Below are 27,031 nucleotides of genomic sequence, written 5' to 3' on the forward strand. Positions count from 1 at the left end.
AAGTGAAAGAAAAATAGATAATGGCATCTGAACAAGGCAGAATTATGGAGCAACTTTCTGATTTGAAAAAGTATTCCTTCATGAACACTATGACTAAGACTCTGTTAAAACACACACACCTACATACATAAAGCCAGCCCCAGTTACTGGTTTTGATTTGTCATCTACAAAGACGCCTCTGTTTCCAACATCACCAAAGACCCCCCTCTATGTGATCCATACAGCTGCGGCTATTGGTGCTGGTTTGTGGGCGCACATGTGTTTAAAGGAGTAGGTCCCTAAAGTCACCCAAACTGGTCCTCATTCAGTTCTTAACTGTGGCTGAAAAGTTTAACACTAACCTATTCAGCAGTAGATATACACTCCTACACATACATACATATATACACACACATATGCTACAGAGAGTGCAAACAGCCACACTGGTGCAGTGTAGGCGGTGTGACTTGTATAGAAACCACAGATAAAAGGTGACACTGAAAGGAAAGAGCATAAAACTCTTCCTGAAGGTTTTTTGATGTCTTCATTTTTATAAATGTGCATTACATGTAATGTCATTTTTGCTGACAGCAGACTGTAAAGCAGGGCAGAGTGATACATTGTAAATGGACGGTTCTTCTATAGGGCCCATCTGCTACACGACATCCACATTATTCACACACACTCACTCGAACACTGAAGGCACCACGTCTGGAACATCTTGGCACTTACTTTTTTTGCCAAAGGACTCTTTTAAAGGTAGACTGCTGGAGCCAGAGAGTGAATCATTGATCCTTTTCTTAAGTTCAGCCAACCAAATCTAAAATATCATCATCTAATTACCTGGCTGTGTGAAAAGATTACTTAATTCTAAATGGTCAAACCCCATTACGATATGATGAATTCTCAACAGCTAAAGTGATGCTAGGGACAACACGGTGCACGTCATATCAAATCAGCCAATGGATATGGGCCTGGCACAATTACCTCTGCCTGTTGACACTGTGGCAAAAATATGTTTCAGATAGCGCCAGTAAACAACATGAAGGATATTTTAGCTCTATATCATCCCTTACATATTGTGTCAATTTTTTATCATTTGGTATATACTACCTATAATAGTTTGTTTTTTTTGTACAAGGAAATGTTTTAATTATTCTGGATTCTCGATTAAAGTGTCATGTTTTCCTTAAGTTGTCATTATTATGACTGAATTGATCATAAAGAAACAGATCAGAAACTATGAACTGAAAATGGATAATTTGTTTAAGTTGTTACTTTCTATCCAAAACAAGAAACAGTCAATGGTCACAGCTTCTCTTTATTCTCTATTTTATTTGTAGCATGTTTTTGACATAGGGTTAAGGTCAAAGCCCGAACGTCTTTGAGGTTTGGGCTGTTCAATGTCTTTTAAAAAGAACAGGTAATTATTCCACTCATTTCCTGATAGATCAATAAAAGGAGTGCTTTTAATTTGTATTTGGTTATATCACCCTGCAAAATGGTTTGCCAATGACTCGATAGGGGAGTAGGATAAAATACTGATACAGCAGTATATCATTATCCTGACCTGTGTGGCACAATAATCGATACGCACGCACCAGGTATTGATATTTTGATTACAAAGAGAGAGACAACGCTCTTAACAGATTTCACTACCAGGAAAGAAAGTCAATTGGCCAAAGTGGTATAGTGGTATACATGAAGATAAAGATGAAGATGAAGAAGAAGAAGAGTGGTTGTTGTGCGTAAAGGAATATGTATGTATTAGGGATGTCAACAATTAATCGAGTATCGATTAATTGATTGTTAAGAACTTACTCAAATACATTTTTTTGTTTTGATTTTATATCCCATTGAACAAATATCATATGGTCTCATTTGGTTCAGCTATCAGGAAGGTGTTCTCAGTTTAAAGCATGTTTGGATGTGAATCAGCTGAATGAAAAACAATGCATCTTAATAACACAGATAGAACATGCAGCTAACACATTGGGATCTCCTCTAAATGCAAAGCATGAACATATGTCTGTCCATTAGTGGAGCATCAGGCTCATATTGTGTATTTCATGTCATAGCTGCCCTTCAGCTGCTTTGTGTCTCCCCAGTGAAGTGCATCATTTCATTCAATTAAGCATGCAAGTGTGTGTGCAACCAACGGGCGTGTTTCCCAACCATTTCCAGATCCATAGAGCGTGCTGCAGTGAGGAAGCGCTATGCTAACCCAGATCTATCAAATCAGCCCGACAACTGACAGAGAGCTCAAACAGAACATGAAGAAGGCAGACAGACAGACAGGACGGGGAATAAGAGAGAGAAGTCTTGACTCCTCGTGTTCGTCTCACCCACTCTTGTATCAACACACACACACACACTTAAACGCACAAGCACCAAACGAGGAAGAGTGACTAAGTCTCGCCCTGGGCTTCATACAGTAGCTCTTGACAAATCCAAGCCTTGCCCAATCATTTTCCTTCACTCTAGGTTGCCATAGTTACAGCCTGCCTTCTTGTCTGTACTTTGGGATGGGTGAGACTTTACCACAGTGCATGTGTGTGAGTCCATGTGTGTGCATGTGTGTGTGTGTTGAGTGGTAACCCCAGCAGATGGGGTCTTAACACTTCCTCTCTGTTAACCTTACATTAACACTCCAGTTGGACGTCTGAGACAGGAAGGTGTGAGATAGATGAGAGGTGAGCGTCACTGAGAAGAGGCAGCCCGGGAGAAAATGACTGAAGTGTGGTGCATTCAATTTCCCATACATGTCCTCCCATTCAGAGCCAACAGCACGCCTTAATAGGAACACATGTACTCCTGTATTAAGAGCAGAAATATGGATGGGGCTCCCTTCTTGTGAAAAAATGCACTATTCAGTTTGAGCAGCTATATTAGCACCAATAGTGGAACAACTAAATGGTTGATAACCTGTAAAATAATCATCATAATGTGGATAAATTCTTCATTTGAGAAACCTGTCAAGTAAAAAATTCAAAATGCTTTTCAGTAATAATTAGATCTTTGATGAGACTTTGAGTATTGATAGAAAATGTTAAATTTTGTTATTTAACGTACTTTGAGAAGTATTGACTCTAGGTACATAACAGACACTCTAAAAGTTCAGTAAAACTGTCTAAAAATAAAATAAATTTCAGACTCTGTAAACTGGATTGATAATTTGAAAATTGACGGTAGCCAGAAGCTTGTGCAGAGGGGTGGCCAGGAGTGTCATGGCCCTTTTTGAAGCCTGATTGGCTACCCTTTGTGCCAACCCAAAATCCTGAACTATGGCTGTTTTCAAAACGGCCTGCTACATACTACCTTCTAATGTAGTAGGCAGTAGGTACTTCCTACTACATACTGTATTTGAATTTAGAATGTAGTCTGACTGTTCTGTTGGATCTGTGTTGCAGTACGCTGAGCCAGACGTCACTGGATTTCCGGTTTCGGAAAGCGGAAGTAAACAACGGCCAAGCTGATAGCAATACTGATTCTTTAACATAACTTATGATTTAAAAAGTTAAGAAGTGGTTTATATATAATTTAATCATTTTCACAGCAGCTAAAAACTGAGTTCCCCCCGTCAAAAAAAAAGAAGAGAAAAGAAAAAGCGGAACGAGTGCAGTGCATTGTGGGAAACAGTACTCGAGGGAGACTGGTTCGATGCATACTGTGAATTGTTCCAGATCAGTACGACATCCGAGCAGTTTTGGCATACTGCAGATTTTGCTCTTGTTCACTTACTACATACTGAATTTTGCCCAAATCAGTACGTTCTGCTAGTATAGTAGGCAGTTTCTATAACAGCTTATAACTGGCTCATTGTCCTGTCAGATATGGGTGTTAAAATCATCTGTTTTGACTGTGTTGCAGAAGGCTTTTAGCATTTTAACAAGGAATATTCAATTTTGTTAGTTCTTTAAATTGTGACTTTGGACATCTAACATTTTTTTTTACTTTTTTGAGTCCTAAAACTCAAATCATTTTTATCTATATAGCACTTTTCATACATTCAAGCATTCAGCCCAAAGTGCTTCACAAAAGAACAGACAGAAAACGACAGCAATAGATAAAATAATACAAGACTAAAACAAGATAGAGGAATGTAATATGAAATACTCAAAAACAAAAATCTAATCAAATCAGATAAACAACAAAAAATAAAATAAAATAATTTAAAAAGTAGGAAATAGAATAAGACAGAAAAGGGTAAGTCTTAAGTTTACTTTTAAAAACTTTAAAAAAATGAAGCTTGTCATCTCTGCTGAGCTATTTCAACATTGAAGACATTATACACAAAAGTATAATATTTGTATACTGAATCGTAGTAGTTGAAGCAGATATGATTGTTCGAGGCAGAAGAGGAAGTGAATGCTTTTCATTTGTGTAGGCGCACACACACATTAATTGGCACTCCTGCATAAGTTAGTGCCCCAGTTGGGGAAGTCTTGAGACAGCCCTGACACAACCTCTCAGTACAGCTTAGTTTTTTGAGGGATGGTTGATACAGGAATGTTGTAGAAGGATGGCTATACACGCATGACGTAGAGTACAAAGCAATCACAAAAAAAGCAAGCCTTATATCACGCTCTTCTCACTAGTTGTCTCCTGAAAGTCGTTGGTTGAAGCTTTCATCAAGCTTAAACAAAAACATTTACTTAAATGTTTTTTTTGATAGAAACTAAACTTAGAAACCATCCTAAAAATATGAAGATGGGTTTGCAGATGTTAAGTTGAACAAAAGAATCAACTTTAGACTCCAAATAATCGCAAGTTTTGGCTCTACTCTTAGTAATGTCATGCTCTTTTTGATAGAGATTCTATCATATACACTTCTATTTAAAACTACTTGTATCTATGCTGATCAGTACTCTATATATTTATGAGCCTGTGTTTAATCAAGTAAGTAATTAAGTAAGTGAAACGTAGTTTGAGAAGCTGTTATGCGTCAATGTAGCCCATGAGTTAGAAACTGCATTTATGTGAGTGCGAGAAGAGAGGATATAAAATCCCCACTGTAAAGTGACAGAAAAGTCAAGACTGATAGAGATGGAACTGTGCGCATGTGTGTGTGTGAGTGTGTTTGTTTGCTATCAGGTAGATGACAAGAATGATATAAACACTTGAGGATCAACATATCAGTAAAACTCCCACCATCTGCCCCCTGCAGAAGACTATAAACACAGTGTTCTCTTACTCTGCGATTTCTTTATCTCCCTGCATCGCTCCACTTTTCTCTCTGTTCCTGCTCTCTGCAGTCCTGCCATCCATCATCATTAGGAGGGGAATAGATGACCTGTCTACACCTGCAACCACTCTCAGTCCCTTTACTCTCTGAGGAGGGGGAAGGAGAGGAGAGGAGAGGAGAGGAGGAGAGGAGAAAGTGTGAGGCTCTAAGAAATGGTGCAACTCAATAATGGAGGTAAGTCTGTGATAATTGAGTTTGCAAAGATAATGATCAATACAGACAGGTATAACAATGTTCTGTATTCTCTTGTAATGCATCAAAGTTAATCTAAAAATATGTCTATTCTGCCTTCTTATTATGAGCCATTCTGCAATTGTTCTTCTTTCTGGCAATTGCACATTGTGCTCTGACTGAATAGATTTGATCAGTTTGACAGAGGACATTATGTCACCAACATAACCTGCATGATTTATGGACAGGACCGATACTTTTGCTGCATCTAAATTCCCTGGATATTACAAAGACTGCACAATGAATCACAGTTCCATTAAGTTTGCATTATGAGCGTTGACACCAAACTACAACTTATATCCTCCCTGGTGCCTAATTACTGGTGTATTTTTGGGCCATATTGTGGACGCATGTATTCATTGAGCATGAGAACAGCAGTAGATGTAAAAGCTGTAAGTGTCATAGCTTCCATGCCTGGTTTCTATATATTGCACGCTGTATTGAATCATGAAATCACACATTGGATATTTTTCTCATATCATTCAGGGAAACTACATATCATACACAGCTCTAATTTTAACCAAGTTATATTAGTGTGTCTGGATTCAAATTAGGACAATTATGCATTTCAAGGTGTACTGAAATAATACGATACGATAAGATTAGGGATGTAAGGATACAATCAACCAGCAATTTGATGCCAATCCTGATTTTTGGTTCACTCATGATTCTCTAACGATTTTCAAGAAAACTGGATTGAACTCAAAATTTAAATAACTATTATTTTATATCAGTTCTCAGATATGGACAGTTTCAATCTATATTTTTTATCTTAGATTTCTTTGTAAACAAAGTCATCATTTTTTCTTTTTTAAGGTGTGTTGTAACTCAAATAAAAACGCTTCACACTTTTTTTCCGCAACTTGCAAAAAACTAAAATCACCATATAAAAATACCTTGTTGGAAAATTTCTGAGAAATAAAGAAATGGAAAGTGAACGATTCCCAAATTAAAGTATTAAATATTAAAACAAATAAGGTAAATCTCTTTAAATTAGGGATGTAAATTTTGAGTATTCTCCGTAATCGATCATCGGAAATGTAAACAATCAATTATCCTTTAATCATTAAAATAATGAATGTTTTCCATGTCAAAAATAATGCCAAATGCGTTTTTACCCCTAAATCAAATGTTCCTTCACAACACAGTGTATCTAACTGACGATATTAATCAGCTACGGATCATATTGAGGTGTTCAAAATATTAACACGCTGAATATCAACGTGAGGAGCAGGCTTATAAATAATCTCTGTGGACGCATGCTCTAAGACTCAGACTACAACATGTGGATTTACAGCAACAAGAACAACTGAACAGGATCATATTTGGGACTCACATTGTCCAGTTTTCTCGTTCTTATTGGAAAAAAATAAGCCTTTAAACGTGGTCAGGTATCAGCTGGGAGTGCGACCGGGTCAGTATCAGTCAGGCGGCGGAGCAGAAAAGGCGCTCATGGAGACCTGTCACTCAGCTGCAGCCCCCAGCTGAGTGTCTCCGCTGTACGCAACACCTTCAGTCAGCTGATTCTGAAACAACTTTTAAACTTAAAACATCTACGATACGATACGGTACGATGTGGTACGGTGCAGTACAGTATGATACAATAGTTAGTTAGTATTCTAAGCTTTATTTTCCCCTTGGACTCCAATACGTCTTGGATTGAAGCGCTGCACATGCTAAACTGCCTCCATTGTAGCATTGTTAATTAAAAACCATTAAAAACAGACAACAATCCACATGTAATGTACATTGCACATTACCCATATTGTACAAAATCTGCATAAAACAATGCGAATGTGAAAAAAACAAAAAACACTGATGCTATTGCAATACTCAGATAACTTTAAGAAGCATTATTTAAAAGTAGACCGAGGTAAATATAACTGAATCTTTAAAAGGAACAGTTTGCATTGGGGGACTCTGTTGCCTGCCAGATGGTAAATACTCACACTCAGAGTTGAGGATGTAAGACGGGTCAGTCATTACTCTCTGCACTTGCCTGAGTACAGACTGCTCATAAATCTGGAGGAGAGATTTTCAGTTCACCCCAGGACCGTCATGGCAGTCTGAACCAGACAAGCAAGCACAAATTTAATCCCATACTTGAGTATGCTTCAAACATCTCCAACTTGACTGTTCTTTTAAACAAACAGGTTATCTAGGTGTATGACAGATACCTGTAACCTGTTTTATTTCATTGTGTACAGATACTGTGGTACAGTCCCACACTGACACAGGGTCCGGCACCGTTTCCTCAGTTTTCTTTACATTAATATTCACACAGCAGAAAATAAGTGCGCATGGAAAGAAAGTCACTTTGGCTTACAATCTCAAATCAAAATTGTAAAAATGACACTGATGTGTAATTACATCTATGTTTTATTCCCTAAAAATTCTGACACATTGCTCTCTCTCTCTGAAACCCCAAAATGCACCAAGTATGACAAAAACAAACAATACAAATCCCATGTGTTTCATTAAAACTGATATCTATCCTTTAAATAATGCTTAAAACCCATCATCATTTGTTTTTTTAATGATCTGCTTTTGTTTAAGTGTGTAATTGTCTTGTTGATGAACCTTTACATCCCTAAAGAGGGTGGAAGCCAGAAGAGAGAAGTCCAGAAAGGAGGAAGATGTTTGTGATAGTACGAGAGGAAATGTTCGGGATGGGAAAAGATGCACAGGGATAGGAGCAGAAGAAAGCGCGCAAATGAGGGGAGGACGAGCAGAGGACACACTATTGTCTCCTGTTAACATGTAAAAATAACTCTGCTGCTGCCTGCTGGAGGAGCTAACTGGGTCAGAGAATTCCCAGAGAGAGAGAGAGAAAGAGAGAGAGAGAGAGAGAGGTAACACATCGATTCAGTCTGTGGTATCAGTGTGAAGCAGAAGTCAGTCTCTCTTTCTTCACCTTAGGCTGTTAAAGCTCTCCGTGCACATCCATCCCATATATTTGTTCATCCATCCATCCCTCCGTCCATCCAACCCTCTAATAGCCTGTCCTACCATCCTACATCTTCTCATCTCTGCCTTTCCTGCATCTCCACCTCCTTTGTTTACCCCCTGATCTTTTTCCTCCTCTGCTGATAAACACATCCGCGTCTCTGTCTGACACTCTTGCTAACCTTTGTCACATTCTGCTCTTTGGTCACTTCCTTTTCAATTAACCCCGCTCTCTCTTTTCCATGCATCTCTTTTCTCCCACTCTTAAAACACATTTAAAAGACATGCTGCCAAAACGGTACGTCACATGATACATCATGTAATTACCCTGCACTTAGGCTATGAGACATATCTTGAGTGGATGGTAATGATGGTGAAGCTGACTCAGATTGATAAGAATGTGATAACTGTGGTTGTAATGATGCAGTCTAGTCTATACAATTAAAGAGGTTCAGAATAGGTCTAGATTGCTTGCCATGAATTGATCACTGGTTCATTCACTCATTAATCATTATATGGGATGATCTCAATGTTTTGCTTTAAATTTAAAATAATTAATTAGTTAGAGAGAGATTGTTTTTGTAGACTCAAAGGTAGTCCGTTGATGACTGGACAAAATATCTTGTGCCAGGACCTGGTCTTTGTTTCTCCTCCTGTAGGTCAAAGCCTTTTGACCTCACTGCTGATGGTCACTTTACGTCCATACTACTGACTTGTTTGTGTGTACTGGTAGTGTGTGTGTTGTGTGCAAGGCAAAAAAAGCGTAGCTTGTGTGTAAATCTGAGAAAAAAAATTGAGAGGACCAGCTGTTAACGGTCAATGATATCACCCAAACAGGCTGGAAATTGGCACATGATGGTCACCAGCTGGTTGATTGGCACATTTAGATATTTCCATTAAAACTTTTAGAAGCACAGGTGGGAATTGAAGGGTAACTTAGGGAATAACAGGATACCCTACAATATGATTTGATATGATACGATGCAATCAATACTATCGCTAAGATCTGATATGAAACAATACGATTGATACAATATGATACGACGCAATCGATACGTTACAATGCAATCTATACGCTATGATACAATTGATACTATGGATCCGATACAATACGAAACAATGCGATACCATGCAATCCATTTAATACGAAGGAGACGGAGTCCTGAGGAAATGCTACATTCAAATTCATTCATAGTTTTCCGTGACTACCAACCCTAGCCTTAAATAATGAGTCCAGTATTAATGTCATTAGAGCCACCTCAAAGAGTCATGAAGTAGTGACTGAGTGAGTGAAAGGGATGTTTAGATGCTGTATCATTTTTTGTAAAATGATCAATATTCGCCAGTGATATGTGAGCTACGATAGTATAGTTCCTCCTATACCAAATCAGCCACTAAAAGTGCCCAAAATGTGGAACCAGGTATTGAGGAGTATTCCAGTAAATGCAATAAAACTGTAAATGTATATACACACCAGCAGACTGCCAAAAAAAATCAGCTGGTTTCAAGTAAATCATGATTTCAAAAAAAAGCAGAAAACAACAGTTTGGTGCTGGCAGAGGGTGCACTGATAGCAGTGATTTAAAAGTATTTATCAGTGTATATTGAAATAAAGAGTAGACTGTAACATCTGTAATTATCAAATTTTTCAGAAATTGCTTGTAACCAGTTTTATTTCAGTGATAACTATATCTGTTCCCATCCAACTAATCTATGCGACCTCTGCTTTCATAGAACAGACTTGTTAAGCTATGTGGAGCACCTGGGCACAACTCAGCAATGAGTGAGCGTTATAACATAATCCACATTTTCTTTACCTTTACTTCTGACTTACTGTACAAAAGGAAGCTGTTCATGTTATTGAATGGTTATACACCTAAAGTGTGAGTTAAACATCTGAGGATTAAAGAATACGTGTTTGCATCCCTATTTTTTTCAGATGGACTCTTAATACGAAAGGCGTTTTAATGCGTTTTTTAACATTTTCTCTCCCCCCGTTTTTGTAATCTATGGAAAGTAATCCCATGCACCCAATACCTCATGGTCTGCTGTGTTTCTGGGTTGTTTTTTTACTGTTTCCCCAGCCAACACCGCAGCTATAAGTGCAAGCCATAAACCATACAATGTGCAGTGGTCAGCAATCCTGAGCAGTAATTAAAATCTTTATTGATGAAGGATGCTGTGAGCATGCTAACCATTTCGCAGAATGTTTTTTTTTTTTTGGTTTTATGTGTATTAGCCAGAGCTGTGCACATTTGCATACCGGGACTTCCTAATTGTTTTGGAAAAGGTAAGCAATAATGCAAAAATGGGGGTATGCAAATAAGTTCTCAGTGAAGGTCAGTCTGCTGCGGGATAATTAAGCTAACCTTTACTTCTTTATTCATTTTTCCTCCTTGTTTTTGCTTGTTTGTAATCTTTCTGGTTAACTTTATGTAGATTGCTCAGCCTCCTACGTGAATATGGAAACCTAAATGCTTTTATAAAGTGAAATGTAAATGAGCCCAGAGTTTAATGAAGAACTCAAGGCCTTGATGGATTAACCTGCAGGTGTGGTCTGACATGGGCAGGGCTGCTTCTTGGCTGACCAGGGGGCAGCAGAAATAGCTTGAGCTGACTACAGCATATGTAATGCACTGCAGCAGATCTCCTGGGTTCCATGTTTAAGCATCTAGTCCAACTGCTGTATGTGAGCCGGTTCAGAGGAAAGGTTTCATATAAGTAAAGGATTGTACATGTGAGGGTGACGAGGTTGCTGCAGGGCGTTGGTGTGTTTAAGTTTGTATAAGAGAAGAACTCGTAATGGTGCAGGCGTTCACTGCAGACTTCTAAATCACAGTAAATGCAGTCTATCCTAATGAACATAAACATAATGTAACCCTTGTGCTGCAGAGGCTTTTACCTGAAGAAACAGTGCACTACAGTGTTGCTGCAGCAATAAAGGCTCAGAGAGGAGTGCTCTTTAGCAGGTAGCTTCTTTGTGTCTCTGTGCAGAAGAGGAGAATTGTAAATGTCGGATTGAATGTTTGCTTTGCTAAGAACAGAACTCAAAGTGAAAGCTTTACTGTTTGGAAAATAACTTGCTTGTAAGGCTTCACACAATCATTTAGAAAGGAAAGGACGCTGGTAGAACTTTGTGTTACTCTGAGCTCACACTAAAGAGCTTTGTTTGAAGTTTTCTTTTTATACAGCTCAGAAAAAAATCAGAAAAAAATGTGCAAAATGGACAACACAAATTTGTACAGAATGTTTTTAAACTCCTGTGCCAGTACACTCAGTTTTCTGCACATTTTACAATCAAACATCTGCAGATCATGTGTTTGGCCATGTGTATTTATCTCCTTTCATTTCCATACTTTCTAATTAAGAAGTTGATTTCCATGAAAACAATGTAGCAAGCTGCTGAACGCTTCAGACAGAAAACAATTCTGTCCATTGTTTTGGAATCCAGTGATTACATAGTTGAAAGTCCAAAAGCGTGAAACCATTAAGCCATTTAATGACTGACCAACAGGCTGGCAGAGCTAAAACCCAGCTCCCGTATTGAGACCACGCTTATTAGAGACATCCAGCTTTGACAGTTAAACAAACTTTGCTTAGTCTGCCTACTCTGACACACAAACCTCTTACAGACCTGAGTGTTTGCATTTACCAGGAACAACTTAGCAAATAGACACAGATTAGAATATGGTCTATAGCTGACATATAATCCAAAGATAACGTCTGAAAGAGCTACACAGAGTTAAAAAAAGACTGTATTCTGCCTTCTGATGACAGCTCCGTTCAGCCTGCAGTGCTGAAGTGACCATCTGGTTTAAATGAGGCTTGTATAACTCAGGAGGCAGCATGGTTAACCTTTGAGGAAATGAGAGGGGAACTGCCCATTTAGCGTGCATGCAGGGCAACAGTGACATTTGTATTACGTTGCAGAGAACAATCTGTTTCTTAAAAACAGGATTGTTTTGATATATACCAACATGCAACAATTTCCTGAAGTATTTCACCTTTAGTACACAAAGCTGAACTTCAGATGATATCTTGATGTACTAAAGCTGGAACAGTAGCAAGTACACAGGCACAAAGTCATGGTGAGGGAGGGAAGGGAGGGCTGTTGAATTCATTTTTAACTCGTGAATTATCACTGAATTGTTAATCGCTATAAATCAAATTTTTAATAACATGTTTATTTTGCATTTTAAACATTTTTCAGTCGATACTTACAATGTAATGCAGTTCTTACCGGTGTCTTTATTGGGAAATCAAATGAATGCACTTTTTGATGTTGACTTTAAGTTAAGTTATTCAATTAGACGCTGCACCCCAGTTCCAGTTTGGTCATTTCTTGTTCCATACAGGTCCTGCAAAAATTAAATCTGTTGCCCGTTATAGCAAGACAACTGACTGGTCATAACAGGTCAACCTGTGGTGACTTGAATACTCTAAAATAATGCTGTGCTGGCTGGCAGTCTAGCTGCACCTGTTTGCTTAACTCGTAGGTGGTAGCTCAAATTCAAAGTACTTTAGTGATAGTTTAATGCAGTTTAATACTATGTAAACTGAGTCATCTGTGAGGGATTTTTTGATGAAGTGTGCCATTCTAAAGCACAGTACCATCGTCATTTTCCAACACAGCGACAGCAGGAGGCAGGAAGATGCTGTGGCAGCTCAACTACAGTGTGCCATAAGTGACAAAATAGCTTGCAGTATAATAACACGCTAATTTCAGACCTGAAATGCATCATGATCCGAGTGTTAATGCTGACAGCCCTACTTTTAATATGCCAATATGGACTTTGGATCTGCCACTGTCAAGGAAGGTGGCACAGTTGACGTTAGTTCCATTTATTGATTAAGGTTCAGCAAAAGTTCACTAATCAGATCAAATTTACACAAATATCTTTACATTTCTATAAGACATACACAACTTATTTGTTTCTCTACCTCATCCTACTTGTTGCTTACCACTGTTATTCAATTTATCTCCGAAGATTGGAGTTGGAAACTGGACTCGATAAGAGCATTACATCCTGAAATGTCTAAATTTTTATATTCAACAATCCTCTATAGCAAGCTGACACCAAATACAGAACCAGAGACCCACTCTGCACAGATCATGACTCTGTCTCCCTCTACTAGAGCCAAAGATTCTCTCACCCTGTAAGAACAAAGCTTGCCTCTCTCTTCCCCTCCCTTTAATAGGACTACGTTGTGCTACACTGTAAATTTATCCAAAAAGGAATTCACTAATATTGATTAACATTGTTGGCTTTGACTCAAGATCCTTGTCCTGGAGAAGAGCTTCAGGAAAATATTGAGTATCATCACTGAGACAGGATGAATGAGACCCATGTCTGCTAAATAAATGTGTCTGCGCCGATCTCTATTTCATGCACCTTTAATTTCATTTAGGAAGCAACTCGGCGCTCAAATTGGCTGCTTGTTTGGGTTAGTCCATTAGAAGGTAATAGCAACACTCTCTGTGTTTTGGCATTGTGGTGCATACAGGTCTCACAGGAGATGTATGACCCCGTCTGATGGGTGCAAAGTGAAGGGAAGCTGTTCAGACAACCCATTTCAGCACTTTATCACATTATTTGAAAAGACAAGCCCTGAAAGTCGTATGCTTACTCGCTCTCTTGCAGTCTAGTCTTGTCATCATTTAGCGACCTTAGGTAACACAGATAGGAGAAGGGGTCCAGCTGAAGATCCAGACAGCTGCAATAGTAATTTGTTGGTGCTGTAAGGGCAGGGGTTCCCAAACTTTTCAGCCCGCAACCCCCACTGTCCTTCAAAGTGATTTAATGTGGCTGGTCTGCAGAAAATGAGCCTACGTATATGATCATGTGTCTGTGTTTCCTGTGCTGTTATGAATTAACTTACTGCTACTGATGCTTTTGATAATTAACTGTTCACTAACTCTATACTTAGGAGTCATCTGACAAAAAGAAAGGCAGAAAACTCATTACATTTTATATTTTCAATGTTTTATTTCAAGTTTAGCTACTGTTTATCTATATTTTTTACTATAATGGGTGAAATGTACTATTTCTAGATAACTTAATAAAAAAAAAAACATTCTGGAAGACATCTCACGACCCCAAATTTGTGTCTTGCGACCCCCCCAGGGGGTCCCGACCAAGCTGCAACCTCCGGTTCATTCTCCATCGAGAATCCGCTTGAGGCTGGCTGCAGAAACACCAGAAACCACAAACACACCAATTAAAAAAAGACGATCTTTACAGCATTAATACACATCTTTACAGCCTGGTTCAAAAAACACACTATGCCTGGTTGAGTTCCGCATTTCCAATATGGCTGCCGCCGACAATTGGAACAGATGGGTGGCATCACAGATACTACGTCCATTATTTATACAGTCTATGGTCCCGACCCACACTTTGGGAACCCCTGCTGTAGGGAGTTAAGTAATCTATGCCGTACCTTGTCCAAAGCAAGCCAACTCAACATGATGTTAGTCATACACATGGGAAATATCCGGAGATCAATGACATTTATCATTTGAAGAGGCAGAAAAATAACAAAGGTAGACCCAGTGGTAAACCTTGATAAGGTTAGAGCACTTTTTTTAAATGAGCCATAACACATTGCACTTTTCCACCACATCCCACTGACTAAAACAGTCATTTGACCTCGTGGAGCAGAGGGGGATTGGGTCTTACTGCCTCCATCAGTGAGTTTGTGTTCCGTTGTGACTTTGGTACTTTAAACTTGGTTCGGATCCAACACAGTATTTGTTATACAGTCAAAAACAAAGAAATAACCAATCCTGCATGAGCAGACAAGCAACTCCCAGATTCTACCCAGAATACTGACTGTTTGTGGCCGAAGTGTCTGGATACCGGCTCCTTGACCATTAGGATGTTAGATACAAGTGACTCATTAAAAAGGACTAAATATGAATAACCCTGCATATTTTCAGACCAACAGCTACTCTCTGTGCAGTCTTGTCTTGTCTGTTTCCACACAGGCTAAAGAGCCAAGATGTCATCAGGCTCCGGGAGCAGCCAACAAACCAAATCTAGTCCTGCAAGTGGACACACTTGGCGGATATAGTGAAGCATTACAGCAGAAATCCAGCCTAACCCTCCGCCTGCACTGCACAATATTAAAGTTTTCTTATTATGCAAACCAACTTCAGTTTATCTCTCCCTTCCTCTTGTTTTCCTGTTAAATAAAACATTGCTTCAATATCTACCTCTGTTGCTGTTCCTGTTGCAAAGAGTTTCCCTCCTTGGGCAATTCCTACTCCCACCTGAATCCATTTTCCTTTTCATCCTTTGCTTCGCTAAATGCGGTTAAACCATATAAACAAAAAATGTATTTTTAATAGAGGAAGATAAACTGGAACGCCTGTTTAATATTATGAACACTGGTAACACACAAAAACAACTAAACCAATATTAAACTGGCCTTCTACATGCGAGGGATATTTCAAAAAGCAAACCAAATATTTTCCATGTATTTTCATATTTTAAAATTATGCACATTGCAGTCTCTTTTAGAATAGTGGTGCAAAAATTCGGCCAACACTAGAGGATGGCAAATTAACTTTCAATGATTTGAATTGTCAAGATTTCCTGGGTTACGTCATCCTGCTTGTTTGTCGAGAACATAACATTGTTTTATGGAGTCGCAGAGAGGTGAGACATCCTACTTCCTTATTGCTCCTGAGAGTTGCAACAGCGAACAGGAAGTGACACGTAAAAGAAACAAACATAGCATAATGGTGGTGGCCAATGCAACACCATCCTGTCCTAAAACTTCTAAAGTTTGAGTGCATTTCACCCTCAACAGAAGAAGTTGGCAAAGTTTGAACCTTGCTTGTCATGGGAGGATGTCAGTGATGCGAGACACCATCTTTTTCTCTCCTATTAATCTCTATTTCTTAAGACTCTCCTACCACGACACTGAGGTTAAACTATATTACTGTAGTAAGCATGCTACACAAAATCAACTACCTTACATGACACTAGTTTAGTTAAGAGCCAAGAAAAAGATGTTAAGATAAAATGTCTCATATCAGTTGTTATCGATAATTATCACTCATTATCTCATCTGAAGTATATTTAATTAAATGTATTAAGTTAATAGTGAACGACGAGTTAACACAGTGTCAGACTAACGACTCTGCTTTGAGCTGCTAGGTTTTGAGTTTCCTTCAGTGTTGCTGTCGCTCGTTTCAGCTGTGTTTACATTCCACTCCAAACGTCTTTATGCCGCCTACCTCTTACCCTGCGACATGACTGGCGATTCAATGCCTTCTTCTTCTTCTGTTTAATGTTGGGTGGCAACATAGACTGTATAAATAATGGACGTAGTATCCGTGATGTCACCCATCTGTTTCTGAGCGCTGTTTTGAAGCCAATTGTCGGCGGCAGCCATATTGGAAATGCTGAACTCAACCAAGTGTGACATTAAGAGGTGGAGTTTGAGCCTCCTAGCCAACAGCTATGTGCTCCCGTTCGCGACTCAAGTCAGTCATGTCCTTATTTGGGCAAAAACACGTAATCTTAATATCTTCTGAACCGTCACGTTAGAAAGAAATTCACCCTCCATACTGTGTGTGCCAATAGGGGAATTAGCTACGTAGACCGAAGCCGTTTTTTGAACCAGGCTGTAAACATGTTTATTAATGCTGCAAAGATCGTCTTTTTTTTAATTGGTGTGTATGTGGTTTCCGGTGTTTCTGCAGCAAGCCTCAAGCCGATTCTCCATGAATTGCAGTTTATAACTCTTCCGTATGGACTTCATATTTTGAGACCGGAGGTTGCCGCTTGGGTGGCAACTAGCATTTAAGGCACATTAGCACCCCCTCCCTTTTTAGTGCTGGGGGGGTGTAATTACAGGTTTTAATATATCGAATTTCTATTGAACATTTGTCATATTTATATTGAGAAAAATTATATCACGATAATTATCGTTATTGATTTACTGCCCAGCCTTAACCCAACAATTACATTAATTCTTAAATAATTCATAGTTTGTCAACTATCAAAATTGTGTTTAGTTGCTGCCCTAACTTAGAAAATAAAAAGGATTAAAGTTGATCACAAATGAACACTTTGCTTTAGATATTCCTCGAATCGCAGTCTGAGGCACGGAATCCAAATCCAGCTGCAGCTTAGCGTGTAAAAGTAGTCCTGAGTAGGATGGAGATGTACAGATTAAGGTCTGAGCTATTTCTAAAACAAGCCTGGCACTATAGCACAGACGAGCAATCCCCTGTCAAGACATCACAAGCAGAAGGTCCCTACCTTGAACCTAGTACCATTTACACCACAGCTTTAATAATAAGGATTAAATGACAACACAGCAAACCAGTCCAAAAACAGGGTTAGCAAATCCCAATGCTTTCCAAGATTGCTTTATTTTCTTTTTGTTTGACATGTCACCTGGTGTGGTAAGAATTTAAAACGCTGACCTTGTGTGACTTTGTTCTACGTCACTAACAGCAGATGCTCTCCGTTATTTACAAGGATGGGTTTTCATTACTGTTAGTTGTAGTGTACCTCATGTAAGGGTGCCTTGTGTGTCTGCGAGACACAAAGAGGGCTGTGACTACATGCTGGTGTTAATGCTGGTATTTAATGTAATGGGATGAGGACAGACTGGTCATAATGCCCACAAAGGTTTGAGGTGGTGATATTTTTCTGCACTCTAACTAGAAGAAAGTGAATTTAAACTGAAGCAATCAATACCCACTTCTCAATAAAGTGAAGCATTTCAGCACCATGGAGAGCAAACATCCCCCTACAGACTGTAACAAACAGCAAATCTGGTTAGAGTACAGATCCGATCAAAGATGTCCAAAAAAGAGCAAACAGGCTTGCTCAAAAATGCACTTAATTCTTTATGGACTCACCAACAGCAAGAACAGAAAGTCTTATGGCACATGAAATTCTAACTAACTCTTTATAGCTTCCACAACCATCTTTCTCTCAGGTTACAAGTTCTCAGACAGAGCCACAGGGGGGGAGATCATTCTCTGTGTAAGAAAGAGTGTCTTCAGGTACAGGTGACATCCTTTGACACGTCTTATTGTGTACTCAGGAAAGGATATTATAGGACTTCAGGGAGAGAAAGCTCCTTTTTTTTCTCGGCATCAACAGATTGTGAAGCAACAGAAGACATATTTCTCTTTGATAAAAGGCTATGAGTCACTATCACTGGTCTTTGTGTTGTTATCTTTCCCATTTGCTGCTCATTCAAGCTACAGCAACAAATCATATCAGCCCCGTTTAGCAGCTCTACACTGGCTGCTCTTTGAGATGTAATTTTAAATTTATTGAAAACTATAAAAAGCCCCCCAGCGACATATGAGACCACTTTCTATCACTAATGAGCTGAGGAACTGTTCGGTCCTCTAAGCAGAGCCCAGCAGCTTGTTCCACAGACTGAGCTGAGGTTATTGAGTCTTTGCTGTCAGCGCTCTCTGGCTTTGCAACTTCCTGCAAGAGGAACTCGGGCTCCCAAGATCCCGACATGATATCAGTGCAATGTGACTGGGTCTGCTGAGACTGGGAACAGAAGGGGGGTGATGCAAAGACATGTGTAGACATTGTTCAGCCTTCTGCCAGTGTCCTGTCTCTAACTCAGTGAGCCATGCATGAAGGAAGGTGCACAAGTGGTGACCACAATGTCATGCCCACACATAATCATCTTAGAAACAAGTACTGCAAGTGTGTCACTGAATGTCTAGCTGTGTCAGAAAGCAGTCCGTTCTCTGAGGCCCACCGCTTCACAATGTGACTGTAGGTGTCCCTGTAACGTCCTCTCTGGACAGCATGTTGTTTCAATGTTGCATTGACGTCAGAAGAAGAAAGAATGTTAGTTACCAAACATACAATCGAATCGAGCCTGCTTATATTAGATATGTCCAACTCAAGCGGCAACCTCCGGTCTCAAACTATGAAGCCCATGTGGAAGTGTTATAAACTGCAATTCATGGAGAATCCGCTTGAAGCTGGCTGCAGAAACACAGGAAACCAAATACACACCAATTAAAAAAGACAATCTTTGCAGCATTACTAAACATGTTTACAGCCTGGTTCAAAAAACGGCTTGGCCCTACGTTGCTCATTTCTCTATCTGCACACACTGTACAGGGGGTGAATTTTTTTCTAATGTGACCATTTAGAAGATATTAAGATTGCGAGTATTTGCCCAAATAAGGACATGACTGTAGTGACTCCTGGTCGGGATAGCTGTTGGCTAGGAGGCTCAAATTCCACCTCTTTAAGTCATACTGCCTCGACAGAAGCAATATGGCTCCTGCCGACGATTTGCCTCAAAACAGCTCTTCAGAAACAGATGGGTGATGTCACGGATACTACGCCCATATTTTATACAGTCTATGCTTTTGGCCCAAATCAGTACATACTGCTAGTATAGTAGGCGGTTTCGAAAAACAGCCCTAGACCTGGTCCATGCCCCTATTCATCCCAGCATGCTTTGCTCAGCTAAATGCAAACTTGCAATTCACAATAAATGGGGACACATTTCCAATCCCCCCTGGTAGTGTGCAGTGGATGGTGGCGGAGGCTGCACTGGTGGTCATGAATGTCCAGACAAAGCTTTAGCCAGCATAGTGCAGTCTTCTGTGTAAATGATCCTAAAACAATAAAATACCCATGTATTGATATGATGCACCATGTATTGAACGCAGAACGCTTTTCAAATGTATATAAAAAGTGTGTTTTATATGCCAAGTTTTACAGCAATAACTGAAATATGAGACGTGATCATTTTCCTGAACTTAAAGTAGTTTACTGCCTAAATATAAAAAAGTGGTTTTGATCAACATTACATTTACCAACTAGGACATTTGTGCAACTTAATTCACATTAAATGTTTTTACAAAAAAAGGCCTTAAAATTTAAAATTCCTGTTACACAACATTTTAAAATTGAACCCAAATGTTTTTTAATTACTATCTCTTACTTGACCACTTCTAAATGTCCAGCTGATTGGTGCATTTTTTACACTAAATTGACTGCAGAGCCCTCCACTAATGGTCGAGTAGTATCTCATATATCGAGGCTTAGGGCTTCTGGTGGAGTTGACTAGTGGGGATTAAGGTTGTCCAAATTTTCTGTACCTCATTGCTTTTCAAAACCACTTGCTTTAAAATAATACAACCTCATAATTTTTACTAACAGGAGTTTCCAAAAGTACCCAAACTTATGAAAACAAAGCAGATCTAGAGTCATATTTCAACACAAAGCTGCTGTGAGCAAAAGAGAGAGAGCAGCAGTGGTCGAGTCACATAGAGATTAAGTTCAAAGAAGTACCACTAATGAAAACCAAGTGGTCTAATAGAAAACAAGATGTTATTTAATAATATGCCAAGAGTTGGTCTCTGTTCAGCGACTTTTACTGAATCAGCAGTTAAGTATGGAAATCAGAAAAGAAAAATACCCAATAGTGGGACCCAGGAGCTGAATTTCTGTTGCTGTGACATCAAACAATGTATCCATATTATTAGATTATTAATAGTATTGTATCAAAGTTTAAAATTCTGGTAAAATGACTACCCTAGTTAGGAGTGGTAATATGTTACAGGAAGCCAAAGGTTTGTTTTCTGCATCGCTAACACATCATAGCAATTCACTTTCACTTTAAATTGGAGTCATTTGAAGCGCTCAATCCAAGCTGCAAATGAGTTTCATCTGCCGGGCACACCTGTGTTTCCAATCACAGGTGTGCCCTGCATGCTCCCACTGGCGTGACGTGTCATTTCAACAGTTTTACAGGACTTTTGGCTAGAGAGAAGGAGACTGTTTGGAGAGCGCTGTGTGGGAGCTGTCCGACTACAGCTCTAATGAGCCCGGAATGAAAAGCCAGTGAGGTGGACCACAGTGTTTTACTCCAATATGTGGCGCTTCCCACAGACGCCTGAGTGTATAAACAACAACGTTTTTGTGGTATACACAACACAACATTACACTATTTACAAAGCTGGTTCTACTGAATAAAGACCTCAAAGATTATTTTATTATTTACATTGAGTAGTGTATCTATGTGACTTTTACTCTCCCCACCGACACAAAAAAACACCTTAAGATCATAATTAAAAGTTAATACACGGAAATGTGTGGAAAATATATCTGTCACAGGATAAAATATCTAAACTTCAATACAAATTCCATCACGTGTTCACCCAAACCAACATTTATGCTGATGATGAGGATTTTAATCCTTCATAGATAAAAGGAAAAGACACAAACCTTCATATACTTTACTTGCGCTCCTGCTGCCCTTCTGCCTCCACATCTACACACACGTACAAATACACACACATATACACACACACCTGCACATGGCAGCTGGCTGACTATGCGTACGCAACTCAGTCTGATGTGTGTGCTGGAGTGAGACGATGATGTGGCTGCAGAAGATCTCAAGAGAAATATGGTGACGCTTTCCTGCAACTGCGATGTGTCTGCTCACAGACATGTAGCCCTTGTGTGTGTGTTTGTGTGTGTGTTTGTGTGTGTGTTTGTGCGTGCGTGCGTGCGTACGTGCGTGCGTGCGTGCGTGCGTGCGTGCGTGTGTGCGCATGTGTGTGTGCGTGGGTGTGGGTGTGTGTGCTGCTCTGTTGCATTCTCTACTTTTTATCTCTGTCCTTTTAGCAAGCACAACAAACACAGCTGGATACACCTCAGTAACTCTGAGGCATGACTTGAGTATGTGGGGCCACGTTATGATAACATGTTTGATTCTACGGTCTTCATTTTCAGAGTAATATCTTTGAAACTGAACATACTACTTTGCTTGTTGTTGTTTTTTAATGAGGTTATTTTTTGGGCTTTAATGCCTTTATTTGTAGCCGACAGTGGAGTGGATAAAGCAGGAAACCGAGAGAGAGAGAGAGAGAGAGAGAGGTGCCCTGATACTTTGCATTTCCTAACCAGGTTTCAGGACAGAATCTGAAGCTTTCTACGTGTCGTTTCATGTCAGGGATAATGTTCAGAGATAACCCAAGTCTGAAGCACAAAGTCTATGATACAGTTTGGAGTTTAGAAAGGAAAAAGAAGAAAAAAAGCTATGTTAAAATGATCTGCCAAAAGATGATAAGAAACTCTCTGACACTTAACTGTGCCTTTTTTATTTATGATGATAATTTCACATCTGTGCTATGGTTTAACAGCCTGGTCCCAGGGAAACCAGTCCCAAATCAAATCCTCAGAGAGCATCTACAATCGGGCCTTCAAAATCCTGGATAAAAAAATAATTAGACATCACCACTGTCAGATTTTAAGTAAATACAAAGTTTTAAGTTTCAGTCATTTTATCAACTGCCATTATGTAAAGTTTGTGTTCAAATATTTAAATGGTCTTGCCCCTCAAAGCCCAGAACTCTTTTCCTGATCACTTGAAACTCATTACAAAATTCGCCAGGTTTAAGACAGTCATCAAATCCTGGTTCATTCAGCAACAAACCTGCACTCATGTCTAATTTTCCACGAGAGAATTGAAGCCAATGCAGAAGTGTTCAAAAATGCAGTTCTTTGAGGGTCCGCTTGAGGCTGGCTCCGGAAGTACCAGAAACCACTAATTACACTAATTTCAAAACGCAGATCTTTACAGCAGAAATAAACATGTTTACAGCCTGGTACAAAAAACAAGTGTAATCTGGATAGCTCATTTCTCGATCGGCACACTGTACGGGGGGTGAACGCTGCAATTTTGAAGATATTAAGATTACGAGTCTTCCAATGAGGGGCACAGCTGACTTGATTGGAACACTGTAGCTGACGGCTAGGAGGTTCAAAGCCCGCCTCTTTACATCAAAAGAAGTGAGGTTGACTTCAGCATATCCAGTATGGCTCCCGCCGACGATTGGCTTCAAAACAGCGCTTCATAAACAGATGGGTGACGTCACGGATACTACGTCCATTATACAGTCTATGGGCTGTTCGCAGTTTGTCTATGTATCTGTCCCTAACAAATAAACCATAAATAAATAAATAAATAAAATCATACAGCTCATTTGAAAAAAGAGAGACTTATGAGGAAGTAATGAAAAAACATTTGTATTGGAATCTGCTGTTGGCTAGATGGATTTCGATATCGGCCTTGATTTTTACAGTGGTTGCATCTCTGCTTTCAACAAGTCTAAAACAAATACTCATCCCTTATAACTGTCATTCAATACTCCAATACAGCTGTAAGTGTTTTAAAGAAGTCATGCACGTGTATCATCTGATTGTCCTTGTACACTTTTTGGGGGATCTTTCGAAATATCTCTGATTTTATGCGTTCCAATGTGATCCTCTTCCTCCAACAGAGTTCATGTCAGTGTATGTTCCTGTAGGCTAGTGTGTGTGTGTGTGTGTGTGTGTGTGTGTGTGTGTGTGTGTGTGTGTGTGTGTGTGTGTGTGTGTGTGTGTGTGTGTGTGTGTGTGTGTGTTAAGGAGAGACACAAGAATCGCATAAATCCTATTTTATTAGATAAACATCCTAATCAGATTAAGAAATCTCTCACAGACACTCCCTACACACACGCACACGCACACACACACACACACACACACACACACACACACACACACACACACACACACACAAAGACCCCACCAGCATCTCACTGATAATCTCCATTACCAATTACGGGTGATACGCCACAGCTTAACATGAAAGCAGCAATTAATCTGCTAACACCGGTCAGTGGGTCGCTGTAGCAGGGAGAAGCTATCACTTGCAGGCACGCATATTGTATACACACACAATAGAATTATTTGTTGAGACTTTTCTTTGTTCCTTTTTACTTTATCAAAATGCAAAGAAGTGAAAGTCATAACAGATGTTTACTACACCTCACATCCAAATTACGGAGACAACAAATGCTTCTTTGGTTTGATGATTAAAAGTTCATCCATGCACTGATCCGTTGTGTTGTGTTGTCCATGGCAGATTACGACAGATTGAGCTGGATCATGTTTCTAAAATCACTCAGAACTACCACGAACAGACATGAAAAACCCAAACAAGAGCTGGCACTAGTTTCATGATTGTTGGCAAAGAGTGTCGCCAAAACACCCCTCATCTGCTCCGTCTAATTTATGAATAAGAAAGATGAATGGAGACTAAGTGACGACAGCTGTAGCTCATAAACACATCATATAACACAATACTTGCCTTTAATGACTAAACTAAATAAGAATTAAAACATAATTCAACTTTTCATATCTAAATCAGCGTAATAAATCACAAACATACACAAGAGGCTGAGTAATGAGAAACTGACATGTCCAAGTACAACAGCTTGTTTGGGGCAACAGAAGGTGCCCGCCTTACCCCATGGTACCAGGTCAGTGGCTCGGTTAAACCAGATTTGTTAAACCATACTGGGTTTCGAACTGGCAACCTTCCAGCCTCACTCCAAACACGGTCTGCTTGCTTTGAATAAATAGCCTGATCTTCCAGGAAGCCTTAATGAGGGCAAGCTATGGTTTCCCTGATCTAAGCTCTTTTTGACGCAGAGAGCAGAGCGAGAGCGAGAGAGAGAGAGAGAGAGAGGAATACCCAGAGTTAAAGGTTCATGTTAGGTCTGCGTAAATTGATTATCAACATGTCTGCTATATGTGCTAAATGCTGCTGCCACCGGAGTGTTTGCGCACGCTTGCGTGTGTGTGTGTGTGTGTGCGTGTAAGCCCCACACGAGGCAGTGCAGAGAGGTGACACTCAGTGAGCCTCAGTACTTGAGTGATAGAGCAGATGGGCCTCCCATATCCAACTGTCAAACTGTCACACCGAAGACTTCACCCAATCCATTCACGGCTTCAGTACATGTCCATGTGTGAACCTGCATGTCACAAGCTTAGAACCAGAGAAACGCTAGGGAACCTGTTTAATGAAATGTAAAAACTACTTCAACCAAGTTAGCTTGCTGACACTGAAGGGGCTGTAGTCCTCTGAAGGACTCATGTATCAGCAGCTTTGTCTGGTTCTTTCTGTAAAGGGTTTGTGTGTGCAAAAATCACAAAGGTTTCAGAATGAAAGAAGCAAATGTGCATTTTGAAGAAACAACAACACACAGAAGTGGCATGAAGGAAAATGGGAGCAGTGGATGCTGACTTCTTGACCTTTTTATGTTGTGGTTTTCCCTGAACATGTGCAATAAGAGTGTTGTGTAATATGTGTTCTTCAATGTGTGTGTTTCTTCATTGGTATGTGCTTCTCTGTTTAAATGTGGACTGCATGTTTTTATTGTTTGTATTTGTAAATTCTATAATGGAGGCAACTCAATTATCCTCAATGGGACAATGAGTATCCTATCGAATCGCACAGTATCATACCGTATCGTATCCTACCATATCGTAAAGTATCATACCATATCGTACAGTATCATACCGTATCGTGCTGTACCATATCCTTTCGTACAGTATCATATCGTACAGTATGGTATACAGTATTGTGTCATATTGTACTGTATTGTATCCTATCGCATCATACATTATCGTTTCATACCGTATTGTATCGTACAGTATCATAACGTACCATACCGTATCCTATCGTAACATACTGTACCGTATCCTATCGTAACATACTGTACCGTATCCTATCGTAACATACTGTACCGTATCCTATCGTACAGTATTATATCATACCGCATCGTACAGTACTGTATCATATTGTACTGTCTCGTATCGAACAGTATCATACCGTATAGTATCGTATCCTATCATACAGTATCATACCGTATTGTATCCCACTGTATCGTATCGTATTCTATTGTACTGTATTGTACCCCAACATATCATATTGTTCCCTTTTTTTAGAGCGTACAGTACGATATTAAGTGCCAATCCCATGCCAGAGTGGAGAATACAAAAATTGATCACAGATCTCTTTGAATGAATTACAGTATTAAAAGGCAACACCGACACCAATCTTCCTCTCAGTTCCCGTTTGCCACATGTTAGTAGCTTTACATACTCCATGTTAATGCCTTATTCAAGCCATCATCTCTGTATTCTTCATATTTTATAAATAAGTATGTCACTACAGCTACATGTAACTGATGATACATGCTCCACTTTAGTCATTTGATCAACGCTGGGCTTGACCAGCTGAATGTGAACTGAGAGAAACATTCCTCCTTCAGTGCATCAACACTCACTCCCAGTTCTTGTTCTATGATCACTATCAACCCTTCTACTTGCTTAATCAATAATGCCAAAGATGTGGTAATGTCAACAAGTGACAATGACGTATAGTTGGCGAAGTAATAACTGTTGTGGTATGACTAGCTGCTCTTTAACTAAACCGCCAGAGCAATAAAAGGAGCATTCTTCAACCTCAATACCCGCATGTCAATCAAAGTCAGCTAGTTATAAGATACAGAGGACCTTCAAAGCTTCTTTTGATTGCATTCAAAAGCAATCCAAACATTAATTTGTGTTTTTTGTTGTATACGTTTTTTTTAATTAGATTTATAATCCTCATATATTGCTGTTTCTTGAATGTCAGTTCTTTATAACAAATTGAAAGAATATTGGTTCAGCCTTCACTAGAAAGTACGAAACTGCTGATGTATGAATAAAACAAGAGCACTAATCAAACAAGCCAATCCCCACGCAGGAACTCTATGATTTGAATCCTCAA

General features: G+C 39.4%; 1 protein-coding gene across 6 annotated transcripts in view; it reads right to left on the reverse strand.

Annotated features, from left to right (window-relative positions):
* strbp (spermatid perinuclear RNA binding protein) overlaps nucleotides 1-27,031 on the reverse strand; it is a 111,483-nt gene that overhangs the window by 76,294 nt on the left and 8,158 nt on the right. For 2 of the 6 annotated variants that reach the window (XM_034709578.1, XM_034709581.1), the window contains exon 2: nucleotides 5,174-5,310. The exons of the other annotated variants lie outside the window; for them this stretch is intronic. The gene's annotated coding sequence lies outside the window, so the exon portion shown is untranslated. The remainder of the gene's footprint in view (nucleotides 1-5,173; nucleotides 5,311-27,031) is intronic. 6 annotated transcript variants of the gene reach the window in all.

This window comes from Notolabrus celidotus, chromosome 19 (genome assembly GCF_009762535.1).
Source record: "Notolabrus celidotus isolate fNotCel1 chromosome 19, fNotCel1.pri, whole genome shotgun sequence".
NCBI classification, from domain to species: Eukaryota; Metazoa; Chordata; class Actinopteri; order Labriformes; family Labridae; genus Notolabrus; species Notolabrus celidotus.